The sequence below is a fragment of the Rattus rattus genome, unplaced genomic scaffold, assembly GCF_011064425.1.
Source record: "Rattus rattus isolate New Zealand unplaced genomic scaffold, Rrattus_CSIRO_v1 PGA_scaffold_20, whole genome shotgun sequence".
NCBI lineage: Eukaryota > Metazoa > Chordata > Mammalia > Rodentia > Muridae > Rattus > Rattus rattus.
In genome coordinates this window covers 223,917-243,034 of record NW_022651142.1, presented here as the reverse complement: position 1 = coordinate 243,034, position 19,118 = coordinate 223,917, and the positions used below count along the sequence as shown (strand labels likewise).

Here is a 19,118-nt window from a genome sequence, read left to right as displayed (position 1 = left end):
GACTGAAATCAATAAAATGAAGACAACAATATAATGAATGAAAGAAGAGTTGATTCTTGGAAAATATTAACAAGATTGTCATAACCTCTGGCCAAATAAGGTAAAGAAAGAGTGGAATTAACAAAATTAAAGAGAAGAGAGGAGATGTGGAGAAAACACTTTTTATATTTACAGTCCTAAGTCAGGAATATTTTTTATACCATTAATGATTTACTGGATGTATTGGATATACCAATATTAAATCACGTCAATATGTATAATTTAAAAAGCACTATACTGAACAATGACACAGAGTTGGGCATTTAATATCTCCCTCCTAAAATAACATAGGACTCCATGCATTCAGTTTAAAAAGTTGATTAGACATTTAAAGAGTATTAAAAGTTTCTTAGACGATTCCATAAAGTAGACAAAAGGATTGAATACATTAAAATTCTATTTTGAATCTGGTATTATCCAAGAATTGACAGAGAACAAAAGAGAGAGAGTGAAGCAGGGGGAAAATGAGGTGAACAGAAAGGTACAGAGAGAGGGAGAAAGAATTACAGATGACTGACAGAAAGAGAGGAAGACTGAGTATTGTAGACTAATTTACATCGTTGCACATATTTCTCAATAAAATCTTTGTGAACAGATTCAAGACGACATTAAAATAATCTTCAACCAGGTAAACTTTCTTTAAATACCAGACATACAACCTGATTTAACACACACACACACACACACACACACACACACACACACACACACACACACGCTGGCACACACGCTCACACACAAAAATGTGTGTGTGCATGCGTGTGCGTGCATGTGTGTATGTCAAATCTACTTCTAATCTGATCTTTGTGATTGGATGATGCATCTTTAACCAAGAACTTTAATCAAGATCTATTCTTTATTTTTATTTTTTAGTCATCTGCAGATACATCTTTTTTAGGAATGAATCCTTGTAACTGGAGACCAGAGAAGAGACCTACAGTTCCATGATTAATAAATGTCATTGCAAGATATCAAAACAAAATGTAAAAGTGTGAATGGAACAAATATTTTATGACAGTGTTTTGCAAGCAACTTCTTTCATAGACAGTCTTTGAAGGAGAGCTCTGAAATTTTGCATTTCATATTTGACTTTTCTGGGACTCTGACTAGAACCAACTCACAACTGTTTGGGATTTTCTTGGCAATTAACCAGTTTCTGAACAGAGCTGAATTCATCATATGGTCTGCTGTCTATGTTAATATTAATACAGTGAGGAACAACTCTGCTAAAGCTCTTCATCTGTTTTTTAGACAGCATCCTTGTACAAGTATGGACTTCTGTCTTTTGTGGTAGGGAAAGGTTGATAACACTGGCTGAGAGCTGTAAATGCAGAAGTACATGCTTGTGGGAGGGAAGGGCTAGTGTGTAGATCATAATCAACTTCACAATATTCATTGTTTTAATAATCATTAGGAAGTGGACTTCTGCAAAATGACCTCAGCAGATTTGCATGGTAGAAAAACAGTAACTGATTCACTGGAGAGTTAGATGCACTGGATTTTAATATGGGCTTAGAAGTAGAGACATATCAGCACATGAAGAATGGATAGTCAATCCTGTGTGATCTGTTAAGCTTCCCTGCCTCATGGTTTCAGGAAAACAGCATCATATTTAAGCACTGAGGAATAGAATAAATCCAATTGGTAGAAAATTCCAACCATAAGAAAATACTGACATCCTCCATGGTGCACATCATCTCTCAGGTGCACTAACCTCAGCATGACTGAATGTCTGCTGTCGGCACGGGTTTTTACTGCACCCCTTTCATGACTGCAGAGCTCCAATCTGCTTCAGCCATGTCATCATCTCCTCATTCTCTTGGAGGGAGATTAGATCACTGTGTCTGCCTATGCAGTCTTTCTCTACCTATAAAGGCCCAAGGAACTATTCTCACTCCAGTGAGCTGTTGTTGGTAATCTTGAATCGCACTGGTGTTGTTAGTAGATGTAATGTCTTCAAATCACAGAAGACCATGTTTGCAAAGGAGTTGATTGAGGAAGTCTTGGGTATTTCTGTAATAGGGGAAGGTGGGATCGATGAACAGGACCGCCTTCCCAGACTAGATCTTGCAGTTCACATACACGTGAGCAATGCTGACAGGATGAAATGAATGTTCAGTTGAAGATACTGGTCTAATTGAGAATGGCAATCCCAATGTATTCTTAACCATGCATTTTATTTTAATCCCCATAGAAAACATGGAAGAAAGAAGCTTTTACTTTTTCATGTTTGCACTCACAATGCTACCAAACCCTCACAGACATTAAAACCTGCATACTGAAGATTTTTCCATATATCAATGACCAGATGAGACATCTAGGCTTGTGGACTGATCAACTATTGGATTGTAGGACTTTATGAATAGTCAGCCATTGTTAAACTATGTGGTCCATAGTCTGTGATCATTGTGACTAGTCCAATTTCTCTGTACAGAGAGATTCATCCTTACTATCTGTTGGGGGTACAACAACCCCTACACCAGGTATCTAGAGAAGACTTTTATGGCAGTTTGTCTCTGTAAGAGGTTCAACTCAATTAGCAATTTCAATGGCCGCATTCCCTTAGCATGATTTTTCATATGATGCTTTGATACAGTTCTTCTTATTTTGTTTAGTTCTTGGCAACAGAATAAAAATAGAAATAGTAATCTGTCAGTGAACAGGAATATATTTGCATGAGTGCATCATGTTGAAGAATTACAGGATAAACAAGATTTGGAAAACCAGATATCTTTCCTTTTGTGGACCAAGACTTGGTAAACTGAACTATATACGAACCTGAGAGAAGTTGTCTGAAGTTTGTTCTTTCTTTCAATCATGGGGATCCTAGGGAAGGATTTCAAGTATCAAGAGTGAGCAAAAATTACCTTTATTGCTGACCCAACTCACCTGCTGAATACCTCATTCTCGGAAATGAAGAAACTCTGTTTCCATCCTGCTATAATGTGTATATATCTATATATCATTCATAGAATGTATCCTTTCGACTCTTAGTTTCAGAGCAAAAGTCTGGGGAGACACAGAATTAATTCTTTCACACATTAATTCTCTGGCTGATGTTTGGCCTCAAAAGTTCATTGCAGGAGTTGCTTTACAACAGCCATTCACTGACCTGGAAAAACGCATTTTAAATGTTGTAAAATCAATTAGAACAATATCAACTACTTTTCTCCCTTCCCATTTTTGAACTGAATCATTTTCCACCAAATGTCTGTTGTCTCCGCTGCAGTCTGCATTCCCCCAGACTAGTCTGAATCTTGCTGTTAGCACTGCATTTACGATACATCAATGTGATTTCCTTTCCACTTTCACCACTAGAGAGTTTTTCAATTCTTCATTTCATCTGATGGGTCCAATCTACATTGTCACCAAGAATGAGATTTGAGAGTTTAGAGATGCTGAGGTATAATGATGTAATCACAAATAACCTACATGGATGACTGGAAATTTAGACAATGACCATGTCTATACCATTTATGTCTTCCTGAAGGTCTCACAAAACTTCTCTCTTTGGTTGAGTTTGATCCAGTTCAACTAATGCAGTACAAAAGAAAGTATAAAAGTCATGCACATGGGCTGGAAAGAAAGCTCCTGCATTTTGAGCAGTTGCTAAGTATAGAACCAAAAGGGTAACCCAATTCCATGTGGAATTCTCTCACCAATCTGCATCAGTAAATTCCATAGTATATGGTGCAAAACACTTAAAGAAAACAAAATATTTATGGAAAAAAGAACAGTAATAGTGTCTTTGCTCATAAGCTTTGCAAAGTTTATGATATCCCCTTTATGCGATTCTTGATCTTAGAGCATAAGCTTTATTGGTGTTTTGTTCAGAAATTTCCTCCAGTACCCATGTGTTCGACATGCTTCTCCACTTTCTCTTCTATTAGTTTGAGTGCATCTGGTTTGATGTGGAGGTCCTGGATTCCCTTGGACTTAGTACAGGGTGATAAGCATGGATTGATCTGCCTTCTTCTACATGCAGACCTCCCATTGAACCAGCACCATTTGATGAAAATGCTATCTTTATTCCATTAGATGGATTTGGCTCCTTGTCAAAAATCACATGACCATAAGTTTGTGGTTTCATTTCAGGGTCTTCAATTCTATTCAACTGGTCTGTCGGTCTGTCTCTGTACCAATACCATGCAGTTTTATCACTATTGCCCTGTAACACTGCTTTAGTTCAGGGATAGTGATTCCCCCAGAAGTCATTTTATTGTTGAGGTTTTCGTTATCCTGGGTTTTTCGTTTTTCCAGATGAATTTGGAAATTGTTCTGTCTAACTCTCTGAAGAATTGGATTCGTGTTTTGATGGGGATTGCATTGGATCTGCAGATCGCTTTTGGTAAAATGGCCATTTTTACAATATTACTCCTGCCAATCCATGAGCATGGGAGATCTTTCCACCTTCTGAGGTATTCTTCAATTTCTTTATTCAGAGGCTTGAAGTTCTTACCATACAGATCTTAAACTCAAATGCTTCACTCTTTTTTAAAAGGGGAAAACAATACCCTTGGCAGGGAATATGGAGGCAAAGTTTAGATCAGAGGCAAAGCCACACCCATTCAGAGTTTCCACTTGCTTGGCCCATACATAAACAGCCAAGCATAATTAGATAAGATGGATGGAAGGTGAACAAGTGCAGGCTGACAGGGGCCGGATCTAGATCTCTCTGAGATACACAGCCAGAATACAGCAGCAATACACTTAGAGCCCAATGGCAGAAAAACCACTGAACTGGAGAACAGGACCCCTGTTGAAGAAATCAGAGAAAGGACTGGAAGAGTTTGAAGGAGCTCGAGACCCCATATGAACAATAATGCCAAGCAACAAGAGCTTCCAGGGACTAAGCCACTATCCAAAGATTATTCATGGACTGACCCTGGGCTCAAACATCATAGGTAGCATTGAATAGGTTATAGAGCCCCAGTGGAAGGTACACAGGTTCTGCCAGAATGAATCCCTATGAAGGTGGAGTGTTGGAGTGAGGGTGGTAATAAGGGGAGAGATGGAAGGAAAACAATATTGAGGGAGAGGAGGTGTTAGGGGATGGTATTGCAGAAACTAGGAAGGGGAATAATAATCGAAGGTAAATAAGAAAATACTCAAGTTAATATAGATTTAAAAAAATAAAATAAAAAATAAAAGAAATAATATCAATAATAATGTTCATGATAATAAACCGACACAAACAACTATTCAAAATAGGCACCAAATACATATTAAAGTCCAAAAACATAAAAACTAAGTGTAAAAAAGGTTTTTAGAAAAATGGAATTCAATATCTCTCCCAAGTGGTTCCCACTGTGACTATATTTCATGAAACCAGAGACGGATACGTCTGGTTTTCCTGATTTCTATTTTTACTCCATTGTTGAATGTTTTTATTTCCTGATAATCACTAGAGCAAAACTATTGAGTTTCTCACTAGTTTGTTCTATATGATCACCCCTAGAGTACTATATTTTAGGAGAACCCAAATATATGACCACACGGATGCATCATGGATATCTTTTCCATCATGAAATTGCTATCCACAGTGGGCCATATTAGCTACATCGAAAGTCCAATCCACATGTTTACCTCTGGCTTGTTGTGAACAAATTATCAATCCCAAGGCCCCTGAATGTTTCACTGACCTATCTCCATATACGGTTTGTCAGATTACAGGATGGCTACACCACACACACACACAAAAGAAAAAAAAACAAGTTTCTTAAGATTTGAGAAACACAATTTATTCTGAAAAATATATATTAACTTTTTTTTCAAAAAGTACTTAAGTGATACAATCATAATATAAAGTGCATGACCTTAACCGAACTGAGAATTCAGCAGAAGAACAAAAATTAAAAAAAAAAAGAATGAGTAACAAAACTTCCAACCAAACCAAACAAAGCTAATACCTGATGAAAACAAAACTCAAACCAAAAACAAAACACAATAATTAAGCTAAGCAGTATTCTATAGTTGAAGATATAGCACCACAGTTGTAATCTGTGGCTGGCCTTGGGAACATACTGGGAAGCCAGTCAGTCACCAATTGTAGTAGAGTTTTAAAGATGAATCTAGCTATGCCTCTTTGGGGCCATTACAGGTGAAAAAGGACTTTCAAGGCTGTTATAGAGACATGTGCACAGAATTTAGTTTTTCTAGGTTTTAATTTCTCTTGACAGATTTTTCAATAATAAACTTAGGAAATCCCTCAGAACAAAATGATTTGAACCTCTGAGACCCCTCTGATGCCCAACAGTTTTGATGTGCTTCAACACATCTTTGAAACCCTCTCATGTTCTGTTCAGTGTGTGAAGGAATTCCAATGTCTACAGATGAAACTACTTCCCCTTCCACCTGGCTAAAGCATTTACTCAGGTCCAATATTTTCGCTCCCAAGGAGATAAAAGATTTAAAATTCATCCTCTGATAATGTACCACTAAAATTAATAGTATATAATTTCCTACCATTCAAAGTCTTCTATCGCATATTTCCTGAAGCCTTAGCTTTTTTATTTAGTAACAGGTTCTTATCAGAAGTCCTTATTTACAATGTTAATCCTTGGCTTTAAACCAGCTGCTCAGACTTGGGTACTGATTTACCCAAGCACAAGTTTCTCCTTTTTGAATTAAGCTGTTGCCAGTACAGTTTCTTAGGTTTTTCAACTTGAAGAATTATCAAAGCTCTTACTGTCCCTACAGAGTTATGTCTAGTAATGACCTGGTTCAATCCTACAATCATGAGGACTGATCAACTACAGTTCCATAAAATCAAAATTGAGTCATTAGGTCTCTCTGAAATGTTGTTTTCAAAGTGGGATTCAGTTGTTAATTTTTTCAAATCATTCCTTAAACTTAAAATGTAAGCATTGGTCATGCAAATTCTTTTCTCAAGAAAGGAGGGAGTAATTCTGAATTTTTCATTGATTTAGGTTGGACTTATGAGGGGTATAGACCATACCTTGGATCCAATCCAGCGTACCCAACAACAGCACAGAGAGCAAGTCACTTATTTGGATGTGTGTGTGTGTGTGTGTGTGTGTGTTTGTGTGTGTTTACCTTGTGTGTGTGTCTATGTCACTCCATGGGAACTCCTGCTACATGTTGGAGAAGCACACTTCTTCAAAGATACCATGGCCTCCTTTGTTTTGCATGCCTCTTTAACATATCTAATCATTTAAATTGCACCATTTACTTATACCTCTGGGTCACAGATTAATCTCATAATATCCTCCAATCTCCATAGGGATTCAGCGCTCAATGATAAATAATTTTGGGAGACTTTAGATTCAAATTTTGTCCTAAAACTCATTAAGTATTTTTTGTTCTGTAAATGCAAATCCAGATGGTATTTTGAACATTTGAGTTTCATGGCCAGAAATCATCAGCTAAATGCATTCCCTCCATTCTTGGCAAGTTCAGGATATGCTTCCCGAATGTCATGTTTGCTGTGACTATCTAGTTATCCAGTCTTATGATATGCAAGTGAGTTCTAATATAGTTTTCTTAATACTCAATGGTTCTGATCAGAATCTGTAAAGTGGAGAATCAATCTCTTTGTGATAAACGTAGGTTGCAAACTGCCTCTGGATACATTTGAATAGCATCTTGTTAAATGCATGCTTTTTAGGTGGTTTTGTCATTATCATTAACAGTCTATACAATAGCATCAGATTATTTTAGTTTCCGTATGAAGTGATTTTGTCCTCCTAAACTTAGAATTGTGGGGATACTTGATCAATCTGTAGCCCTCAATGCAATTTTTCTTGATATGTTTTCACCTATGGATGGTGTAATATCTACAACCTTTGATATACTGCCTTTTATACACCTTCCTGCACCTGTGTAAACGAAAATATCTTCATCTATGGATGGTGTAATATCTTCAACCTTTGATATACAAACTTTTATGCACCTTCCTTCAGCTATGTAAAAGAAAAATATTTACAGCAGACAGATCCTGTAATGTTTTGGACACTACATGATTCCCTTAGCTAAAATATGACTATGCATTCTTATTCAGGCTCAAACAGATTCATGGGCGGACAGAACTGACTAAAAATATCAACTACTACTCATATGTCCTCTAGGTATACAGTCAGAAGAGCAGTTACTTCAGTTCAGGTGTGGAATTGATGAATTCTCAGCCATTTTCCAAATTGAAAAAAAAATTAGTAAGAAAAGGATTGAGGGAATGCTTTCATCTATGTAGAACATTAATTTCAGCCTCACATACAAATGTATGATATGAAGTAGTTGCAACACTGTACTGCAGAGGAATAATATACCTTTGGTTATGGTCTTTCTGGATTAGAGTATGGTATCAATACAGTATTCTGTGACAGATTTTCAAGCACATATGAACATATGAGAATTCCAGCAGAGTAAATATTGCTCAAGATAATACCGTTCATGTTATTTGTGACCCTCAACGGGATCAGTTACTGCTAAGTATCAGAGTTCTGAATAATTTTTAAGTTTTTTTATCTCAGGCTAATTTTTGATGCTTTCTTCCCCCCATGGAATAGTTAGTCAACAGGCCTGTGTACCAGATATCAGCTGCATGACCAGAGTTTGGTTGCTATTTATCTCACTGCCGAATTCATAGATACAAGGCTTTTTTTTTTGTTTTTTTTTTGTTTTTGTTTTGTTTTTGTTTTTTTTTATGAGAAGGCCTTGATCTTCTTGAATGTAGAATGATGTTGTCTGTGGCTTTCCTTGGCTCCCTCCATTCTCTCAATGTTCATATCACTAAAGAAACTGCACACAGAATGTGAAACACACTTGTTTGGCCACAGGGTAGACAAAATTCACAAAATTTCCTTGCATGGGTTTAGAACATAGTGGACAGGAGATACATTCAGCTTAGTCAATGAAATGCTTCCCCTGTATACCTAATGGACAAATGTTTACCCACCTGGATTGACTTGTTAGCCATGCTATTTACCCCACTTACCTTGTTCCCAGGTTGTGAAGAGCTTTGTTCTCAACAAGGGATAAAGTGGTGGACCCACATCTTACCCTTGCTCAGTGTTTCCCAATTACTCCAAGATAAGCAGATTCCTCCAAAAGGAGGTCCCATTTCCATAGTCTACCTGGCTTCAGGTCTGAAGCTATGAGCCCAGTCAACATGAAAATCTCCATAACCAAAACAAAGTAAATCTTTTCTTTCTTTAGTGCTGGGGTGGATGGGCAGCTCTGATGGTGTCTTCCTTATTGTAGGTTCTACTTGCAACAGGAGAGGGGGAAGAGCATTGGAGGAGGGTAAGTCTTGATCCATTTAGAGTTGCCATATAATAATAATAATAATAATGATAGTAATAATAATAATAATAATAATAATAATAAAATAATCATCAGCATCAGCAGCATCATCAACATCACCATCATCATAGAAGTTATAGAAGAAGGATGGGGGGCCACATAGGGCTCTTATGGACAGGAAACTGGGAAAGAAAATAACACTTGAAATGCAAATATAGAAATAAACAATTAAAAAAGCAATAAAATTTGCTAAAAAATTAATGATATAAAAGAAAAGAAAGATGCCAAATGATCACACATATTGACTCAGAAATCTAAAGGGTCCCTGTCAGGGAATTGTAGGCAGAATAATAATAGTGGAAAGACTGAGATGATGAAGTCTCAACGAGAAACACTTCTCTCTCCCAAATATCAGTGTCAGACACAAACTGAACTACAGGAATCCAAAACGTGGAGGAGTTTACACTGAGCTGCGGACACAGTACTTGTCTTTGCCTTCTTCCTTAGCACCTTTTTCTTCATGGCAAAAATAATAAAAGCCATGAGCTCTCAGGAAAATTACTGTGCCCATCCCAACCCCTGGTTTTTGGAATAAAGAATTTAATGATTTAACTCTCTGACTGTCAGGAACCATTACAACGAGGGAAGTCCAGCTGCTTCTAAGAGGATGACAGCTCCCAATTGCCATATGTGGAAGTCTCACATCAAGGCTATTTCTTCTGTGGAACCACTCAACCCCTACCCAGTAATCCTGAGTATTCCCAAGGACCACATATTTCTTCCTTTTTTAATACCAAGACAGAAGGCCAGCTTCCTTCTCCCCATCTCTGATATCTTCATCCTCTTTGTTCTCCCTCCCAAATGGCTGTTTACTCTGAATAGAAGGCTAATTGGTAAGCCTAGAGGTACTGAAGGAATATCCGAGGTGCAGTTGAAGACACAGCAACACTTGTGACATCACAGAAGGATCTAGGGCTCTCGAGGTTAAAAAGATTTTTCAGGGAGGCCTAATGATGATGTCAGTGAGAACTGCCATGGCCTACCTGCTAAACAGCTTTCCTTACATTGAACAGATTTGAGGGTGCCCTTTCCAGGAGTGTCTCCTGTGACACAAAGGAAACCTTTACATACTCCATCTCTCTAAAGCTAGAGACTTCTCTTTGCTTCATTAGTGGTTACATGCTCTGAATGGAAAAAGTTATTCAGGGGCTTGGCATGTGTAGAAAATATCTAGGAACATGGGATGTAGGAGGTTCTTCTGGATAATAATTTTATTGCCAGGTCCATTCCTGTGACAAACAGTTAAATTTCCTAGGTCCTATCTGTTTCCCAAAGGCCATTTTTTACCTACAGACATTTAATTGAGTGGATTTTGTAATTCATTTTCTAATTGTTCATTCCTTGATGGGAACTTTTTATAGATATTCCCGAATGTATCAAAAAAATTATGTATTCCTAATTCTGAAGTTTTGCAATGATTTTCTCAATTTATGGCCTAGCTAAAGATGTAATAATTATTAATATTTATCCTAAAATTAAGCTTATTGTAAGAAAAGTTCACCTCATCAATGCGTCAAATCAAAGGACAGCATGGACTATAGAATGTGGTTCTGTAGACCCATTAGATTTCATTTCTGTAATGGCTACCTTCCTGTGTTCCAAGGGTGAGACTTCAGGCTTTTGGATGTTTTACCACGATTCTTTCTTCAGGCAAAACATAAGATACAGGATGATAGGAAGGGAGAGGAATGGCTTGAGGTCCAGTAAATCCTCAACTTCAATAGGCACGTAAGAACAGGGGGTAGTATGTGTGGTATTGTCATTTGTGGATTCTCCATTCTTGACCTAGGAGCTCCGAATCCATGTTAAAATTTCACCTAACTTCATACATGTAGAAGCCACCAAATATATAGATAGATAGATAGATAGATAGATAGATAGATAGATAGATAGATAGATAGATATAGATATAGATAAATAGATATAGAGATAGAGAAGAGATAGAGACAGAGACAGAGATAGATAGGCAACTAGATAGATAGATAGATAGATAGATAGATAGATAGATAGATAGATAGATCAGCCACCAAAAGTAGATACGATTAAGATTAATGAAGTTAAGAAGTGCATGCTGCGAGGGACAGGTTATAGACCTTTTCTGAGAGACACAGCTAGAGCATGTAAATTACAGAAGTGAATGCTATTGGCAAACCAGAGAATTGTAAATGGACCTCTTGTTGGTAAATTTTCAGAAAGGATTACAAGAGCTGAAGGGGTTTTCAACCCCATAAGAACAACAATGCCAATGAACCAGAGCTTTCTGGGTACTAAACCAATACTCAAAAAATGTAAATGGACAGACCTATGGCTCCAACTGCATATGTAGCAGAGGATGGCATTGTTGGACACCAAAGGAAGGAGAGGCCCTTGGTCCTCCCTAGGTTTGACTCCCAGTTCAAGTAACTGTCAAGGGGCAGTAAGGGTTGTTTAAATGTAAAGGAAGGGAAACATTAAGGACTCTTATGGAGAGGAAACTGGGTAAGGAAATAACATTTAAAATGTAGATATAGAAATATCCAAAAAGTATTAAAATTAGCTTACAATTAAAAAAAATGAAAGAAATAAAAGTAAATAAAACTGCAAGGTAATCAGACATATTGATTCAGAAATCTAGAGGGACACTGTCAGGGAATGGTAGTCAGCATAACACTAGTGGAAAGACTGAGATGATGAAGTCTCAACTAGAAGCATTTCTCTTTCCCAGATATCAGTGTCAGACAGAAACTGTACTGTAGGAATCCAAAACATGGAGGAGTTTACTCTGAGCTGAGGATACATTATTGTCTTTCCCTTCCTCCTTAAGATGTTTTCATTCTGGGAGATAAAATAAAAGCCATGAGCTCTCAGAAAAAAAATGGCGCCCTTCCCAACACTTGCCTTTTGGAAGAAGGAAAGTAATGATGTTAGCTCTCTGACTTCCAAGAACCATGAGAACAGGGAAGGCCAGATAGTTCTGAGAGGGTCACAGCTCATGATTCTCATATGTGGAAGGCTCAGATCAAGGCTATGTGTTCAGTGAAACCTCACAACCCCTACACAACACTCAGTGCACTTTCTCATGTACTACTTAGTTCTACATTTTTTTTACACTAAAACAGAAGGCCAACTTTCTTCAACCCATCTCTGTTATGTACATCCTCCTTGTTCTCTCTACCAAATGGCAGATTGCACTGAAATAGAGGCCATTTAGTAGTCCCTAGAGGTACTGCAGGAATATCTGTGATGCAGTTCCTTGTGACTTCACAAAAGCTAGGGCTCTCCAGGGTACAAGAGATTTTTCATGGAGGGCCTAATGATGATGTCACTGACAACTGACATGACCTTCCTGCTGAAGATCTTTCCTTAAATTGACCTATTTCGAGGGTGCCCTTTCCAGGAGTGTCTCCTGTGACACAGTGCTAACATTTATGCACTACATCTCTCTACAGTTGGAAACTTCTCTTTGCTTCATCAGTGGTTACAGGCTCTGAATGGACAAAGTCAGTTAGGGGCTTGTATTGGGTAGAAAAGATCTAGGATCATGGGTTGTAGGAGATTCTTCTGGATAATAATTCTATTCCCGGGTCCATTTCTGTGACAAACAGTTCAATTTCCTAGGTTTTCCCTCTTTCTCAAAGGCCTTTTTTTTTCTCTACAGACTTTAATTGAGTGAATTTTGTATTTCATTTTCTAATTGTTCATAATTGTTCATTCCTTGATAGGGAACTTTATAGATATTCCTGAATGTTTACCAATTCTAGTTTTTTTGCAATGATTTTGGCAACAAAGGTGGCCAAGCTATGAAGTGAATTTAACAGTGTAAATATTGTGTACCTACTTAAAATGATAAACTACCAAATTTTTATTTTATGGAAAAATATAACTGCCTGAGTAAATCAAAGGCTGCATGGACTATGGAATGTGGTTCTGAAGTCCCATTAGATATAATTTCTGTAATATCTACCTTCCTGTATTCCAAAGGGTGAGATTTCAGGGTTTTGGATGTTTTAAAATGATTATTTCTTCAGGCCAAAGATAAAATACAGAAGGATTGGCAGGGAGGGAAGAACTTGAGGTCCAGTGAAACATCAACTTTAATAGGCTCATAAGAACGGGAGCAAGTCTATTTGGCATTGCTCTTTGTAGATTCTACATTCTTGACATAGCTGCTCAGAATCCATGTTAAAATTCCACCTAATCTCATAGCTGTAGGAACCACCAAATATATATATATATATATATATATATATATATATATATATATATATGAATGTATGTATAATCAACCACCAAAACTAGGTAAGATTGATGAACCTAAGAAGCACATTCTGTCAGAAACAGATATAGATCTTTCCTAAGGGACACACCTAGAGCATGTCAAATACAGAAGTGAATGGGTTGTTGAAAAAATATAAAAATAAATAAAATAGTCTTTTACTCTGCTAACACTGGCACGGTAATTTCCCAAGACTATGCTAGATATCTTGGTTGAATACATCCCCACTCCTCAGTTGTCCAGTGTCTCTTACCGCCACACATGTTCTTACACTCAAAACCTCACATGAAAGAACACACAACACAATATTCTTTGACACAATTGATAAAATATAATACCCCACTTAAGCATACAAAGCCTGGTACCATCCATACCTTAGGAACATTAATAAGAACTAGTAAATACACAGAGCAGAATTGTAAACTCATCTGCCAGGGCTTCTCACCCTCTCCTCTTCCTGTCTCTTCTTTTTCCCCTAGTCTCTTCTACTTCCTTCAAACTTCTTTCCTGCCCATCCTTCTTTTTCCTCCAAGGATAGGCCTCCTTCTATCCTGTACCTGCCCCTCACCTGTACTTCACAAATTTAATGGGGAAGTGGTTCTGGGGAGATCACTTGAGTTCTGAGTACAGGACTAGGCAGCTGTCATTGGAGCAGTGGATTAGCATCAAAATACAGATAACTTCAGTGTAAACGTTTCCCCCTTTTTGTCCAGTTAAACAGCGTTTTCATTTGCATATCAATTGAGTAAGATTATTACCATTCTAAAATTTATAAAGCATATGATATACTCAACACACAGTCCATCACTACATCAGTTAGAAAGAACATTTAGTTCTTCATTCCAGCTTCAGAAAGGCTTAAAATCTATATTATGTATTGGCTAGCTAGTATACTATCTGATAACTATCCAATAAAATATGTATATTCAGAGTTATACAGTCTGATAAGCAATGAGACTGTAATCAGTCTCCAACCCCGTCAGAAATCTGAGAATGAACAAATATCTATACACATAGGAAACCTAAGAGGACTTCTAGAACAGAGAGGTTGTAGAGACAAATCTCCACCATCACAGGCCCCTTTTAGCACATGTGAACTCAAGCTTCAGCCTTCTGACACAAGATCAACTGACAGCCTGTTGAAATGCAGACTTGGAATGGCTGATTACCCTGTATTGGCAGGGTTTATCAGTCAAAACCTCTGCATAATTTGTCCCTTTCTGGATAGTATAAATCTGCAGATGAAACAGGCATTTTTTCCAGTGACTGCCTAGCCACAAAGTATTGCCTCACTTGGAGGTAAAGATGTTCAAATTCTTCATTAAATCTGCCAAAGGAGTACAGTTAGGAGCAGATATGTCTCAACAAAAGATAAGTAATAACTTTAAATCTCAAATTTTGTGGATTTCTGACATTTTTGAAAAGCATCTATCTATCTAAGACAATCTGCACTGTTGTCTTTACATCTTAATTTTGTCTTTGATATACTCTTACAAAGTCAGAACCATGACTTTGCTATTTGAATCTTAACTCACAGGTGTAATCAACTCAGAAGTTTGTAATGACAACAATATTAGGACTGGCTCTTGTAATTTTAAATTTTTTTGTCAAATAATTTCTATACCCATACAAAGATAAGGTTAAGCTTAGTTACCAAATGCGATTATGACTGTATAACTCAATCTAGCTTATTCCTCCCTGATAAATTTCAACCAATTTTCAATTCTTTATAAAAACAATTTTAGAATAAACACTTCCTGCCCCACCCCACAAATTCCAGGGAATTGAGACAGGAATCCTCCATAACTTCTTGAAGGTCTACATGGGCATTGAGATATCCTTAGGGGAAGGGGGTAGGAAGAATGAAGCAAATACAATAGCCGATATGTCCTGACTGTACCCAGCTGAAAGTCACTGAGACCAGGATTCCAAGTAGGTACACTCTGCAAAATGCAACTCTCAAGACAAAGGTTTAGAATCAAGATATCTTTTTGATTGAATCACCTGAATATATTTTTTCAGGTGGTCTACTACTATAACATCTGATCAGTATGACTCTGTGATGTTTCCAGAGCCTAATCACAATTTTTAAAAACACAAAGACAAAATCTTTCGCCCAAAATACTCTGTTCCTTAGTCTGAAACCAGAAAAGCTTGTATCTTGCACTCATTCTCAGGGTAATAATATAAGCATAAAACTCAAAGTCACACCCATCATGAAGATTAACAAATTTTTAAAAAAAGGAATTTATGTAAACATTGAGCCTGATATCACTCTCTACTCGGTGATATCAGGAAATTAACCCAAACTTCCCGTGGAGGCCACGTTAAGAAAATTTGAGCATCCTATTGTGGTAAATATCAAAAGTAACCTCAAACCGTCCCTAGCCGTCTTCAATGAGCCAAATAGTGGGGTAATTCATAAAACTAACCAAATACCTTTTATCAATTCTAATATCAATAAGCAACGCATCAAACCAGAACTTTTTCCCAAAATATCTCAATCTGTTAAGCTCTCTACCCGAAGCCACAGATTTTACTTTACCCTTAATAACTTCTACAATATATGTCTGCATTCACTCTCCCTGGTGTTACAGACATTTCATCACAACTCTCTACTTGGTAGTTACTAATTTTTCCATAAGTTCTGAACAGTAGATGAAAATCCCCACCTGATACAGGTAATCTCTCAACTCTCTTTTTTCTCAGAACACACTAATCACTTGTTAATAATACCTGAAAAAAAAAAAAAAAAGACGTATTTTGTAACCAGGATTTCAAAATTCCCGTGGAGCCCATGTTAAAAAGAATATGAGTATCCTGAAAGACTTTCTAAACAACTTTCTTTAAAAAGCAGCTTTAATTTCTTAACTCTCTGAGCTGCCATTACTTATCACACAGCAGGGGACCAACAGCCTGACAGCCCAGGCTGCTTCCCCATTTCTTTGTTTGAATTCCTGCCCTTAAGTCATCACATGACCTAATATGGCACCGGTGTCCTCTTACTTAGAAAATAAAAAGGTTCTCTCAACTTTTATGATTACTAGTAGATTCTTGCCAATCACCTTGGTTTGCCACCTGAAAAAAGAAAACTTGCCTTTTACCCTGCTATCCCTAGAACCACAGTGTCCCAATATATCTAGTAGATATCTTGGTGAAAACACATTCCTACTACCTGTTGGCCCAGTGTCCCTTGCCTCCATACACTTTCCTATACTCAAATCCTCACATAGAAGAACACACAACACAATAATTTTGACCCAATTGGTAAGATATAATTGCCCACTTAAATATACAAGCACTTTACCATCCATCCCTTAGGAATATTAATAACAACCCGTAAATACACAGAGCAAAATCTTAACCTCACCTGCCATGGCTTCTCACCCTCTCTTTTTCCTATGTCTCCTTTATACTCTAGTCTCCTCCTCTTCCTTCAAACATCTCCCCCGCTCATCCTTCCTTCTCTAATGACAGGCCACCTTCTAACCTGTACCTGCACCTCACCTATACTCTACAAATTCAATGGGGAGGTGATTCTGGTGAAGTCACATGAGTTCTGAGTACATGAGTAGGCAGCTGTCTTTGGGGCAGTGGAATTAGCATCAAAATACAGATAACTTCAGGGCAAACCACAACAAGTAGCTTTAATATCCTTGTGAAATCTTTCAAGGCATATAAAATTGCAAATATGATAGTGTTCTAGTTTCTTCTCGTGCTTGATGCTGAAAAAAGTTATACCCAATACTGTATGAGAACAAATATGACATAGTACACATAAACAAATTACTCCCAAGGAAAACATAACTTCATAAGTAAGAAATTTGTTATAGAGTAACAAAGAGTAAGCAAAGTAGTTTTCTCAGTTGGTTTCCCTTCACTGTAGGCAGCAATTTGAATTTACAGAGAAATGGTTAAATATTGTATTATTTATCTTTAAAAGTACACTAATAAGAATCTTTTAAAAAGCACAAATCTAAACATCTGTATAAAAAAATGTCATATCTACTTTAAATGATCAGGATGCACACCTGTGATTGTCAAGCCTTATTAAATCTTATCAGGAAGCTGAGGGTACAACTGGGACAGAAATCAGTCCACAACAGTCCAGCCTCTGTGACAGTCACACCATTAGACAGTGCCGCCATTGTTCTTGATCCTTTACCTTAAAAAGTCCCAGCCTTTCCAAACTTCAAATTGTTCCCTAATTGTTTTTTCTACATCAGAGGCAGTAGTTAAAACATGTTATCCAGCTTAACGAACAATTTTATTTTTCCAAATGCTTTTTAAGGGTGGTGGTCATCACTCATTATTCTACATTTCCTTGGGTGATGGTGGAAGCATTGGTCTGCCACAGAGCAAACTCTTACAAGACCTCAATCACTGTTATTGCAAATGCCAATGATATTGCTCCCAGAGTGGTGGGAAGCTCCATGAGGATTTTTATGAATAAGGGAGATATGAGGGAACGGCCGAGCGAAATGCTGCATGAATTTCTCAGTACACTTGGTCCTTGGTGCTATGACTCACCAAGGTGCAATGAGGCAGTTCTAAAGAGTGGGCCACACCTCAGGTTTTCTAAAACGCTGTGCCATTCCTCCTTCACAGCACTTGGCAATACTCCATGTCCAAACAAATTTTAAACCATGCTTTTACCCTGGATAGAATTTAAAATACTATACTGAATAGGGAGAGTGGGCATCCTTATCTTGTCCTTCACTGTAATGGAATTGCTTTATATTTAGCTTCTTTATATTTAGCTTGATGTTCATTACAGGCTTGCTGTCCTTTCCTTCTACTATGTTTCTTCATAGGAATGGTCTCCCTTATCACTCTCACACTTTTAGTATGAAGTGGGATTGGAATTGCTTTATCAGCATCTAATGAGATTATCATGTGATTTCTTTTCTTTCAGTTTCAATATATAGTGGATTATATTGATGGGTTTTCAGAAATTGAACCATCCCAACCTCCCACTAGAAATGAAAATTACACAGCATAACCTACGGAAGGGATCACATACTCTCCTGCATACTCTAATACCCCCCAAAAAACAACATGCAAACAAAAAAAAAAAAAACATGCACCCTACAGATCAGATTTTATATAACATAAACACTCAAACATCCCACCAAAAAAAAAAAAAACCAAAAACCAAAATACATGTAAGCAAGAAAATCCTGAACCCCCAACATCAAAACAGCATGAAGTAAACATCACTGGTCATTAATACAGTTAAGCATTAATGGCCTCTATTCAACAATAAAAGGACAGAGGCTAACACAATGGATTTAAAAACAGGATCCGTCATTCTGTTGCATTCAAGAAATACACTCCAGCAATTGAGATATACACAACCTCAGAATAAGGTGTTGGAAAAGGTTTTCCAAGAAATTGAAACAAGAAACAAGATGGTGTAGCCATTCTAACAACCAGAAAATCAGACTTTCAACCAAAAGTAATCAAAAGAGAAGGGGAAGGACACTTCATATTCATCAGAGGA

General features: G+C 37.3%; 1 pseudogene; it reads right to left on the bottom strand.

Annotated features, from left to right (window-relative positions):
- Nucleotides 1–1,804: 1,804 nt before the first annotated feature.
- Nucleotides 1,805–2,210, bottom strand: LOC116889637 (annotated as a pseudogene).
- Between the last annotated feature and the right edge of the window lie 16,908 nt (nt 2,211–19,118).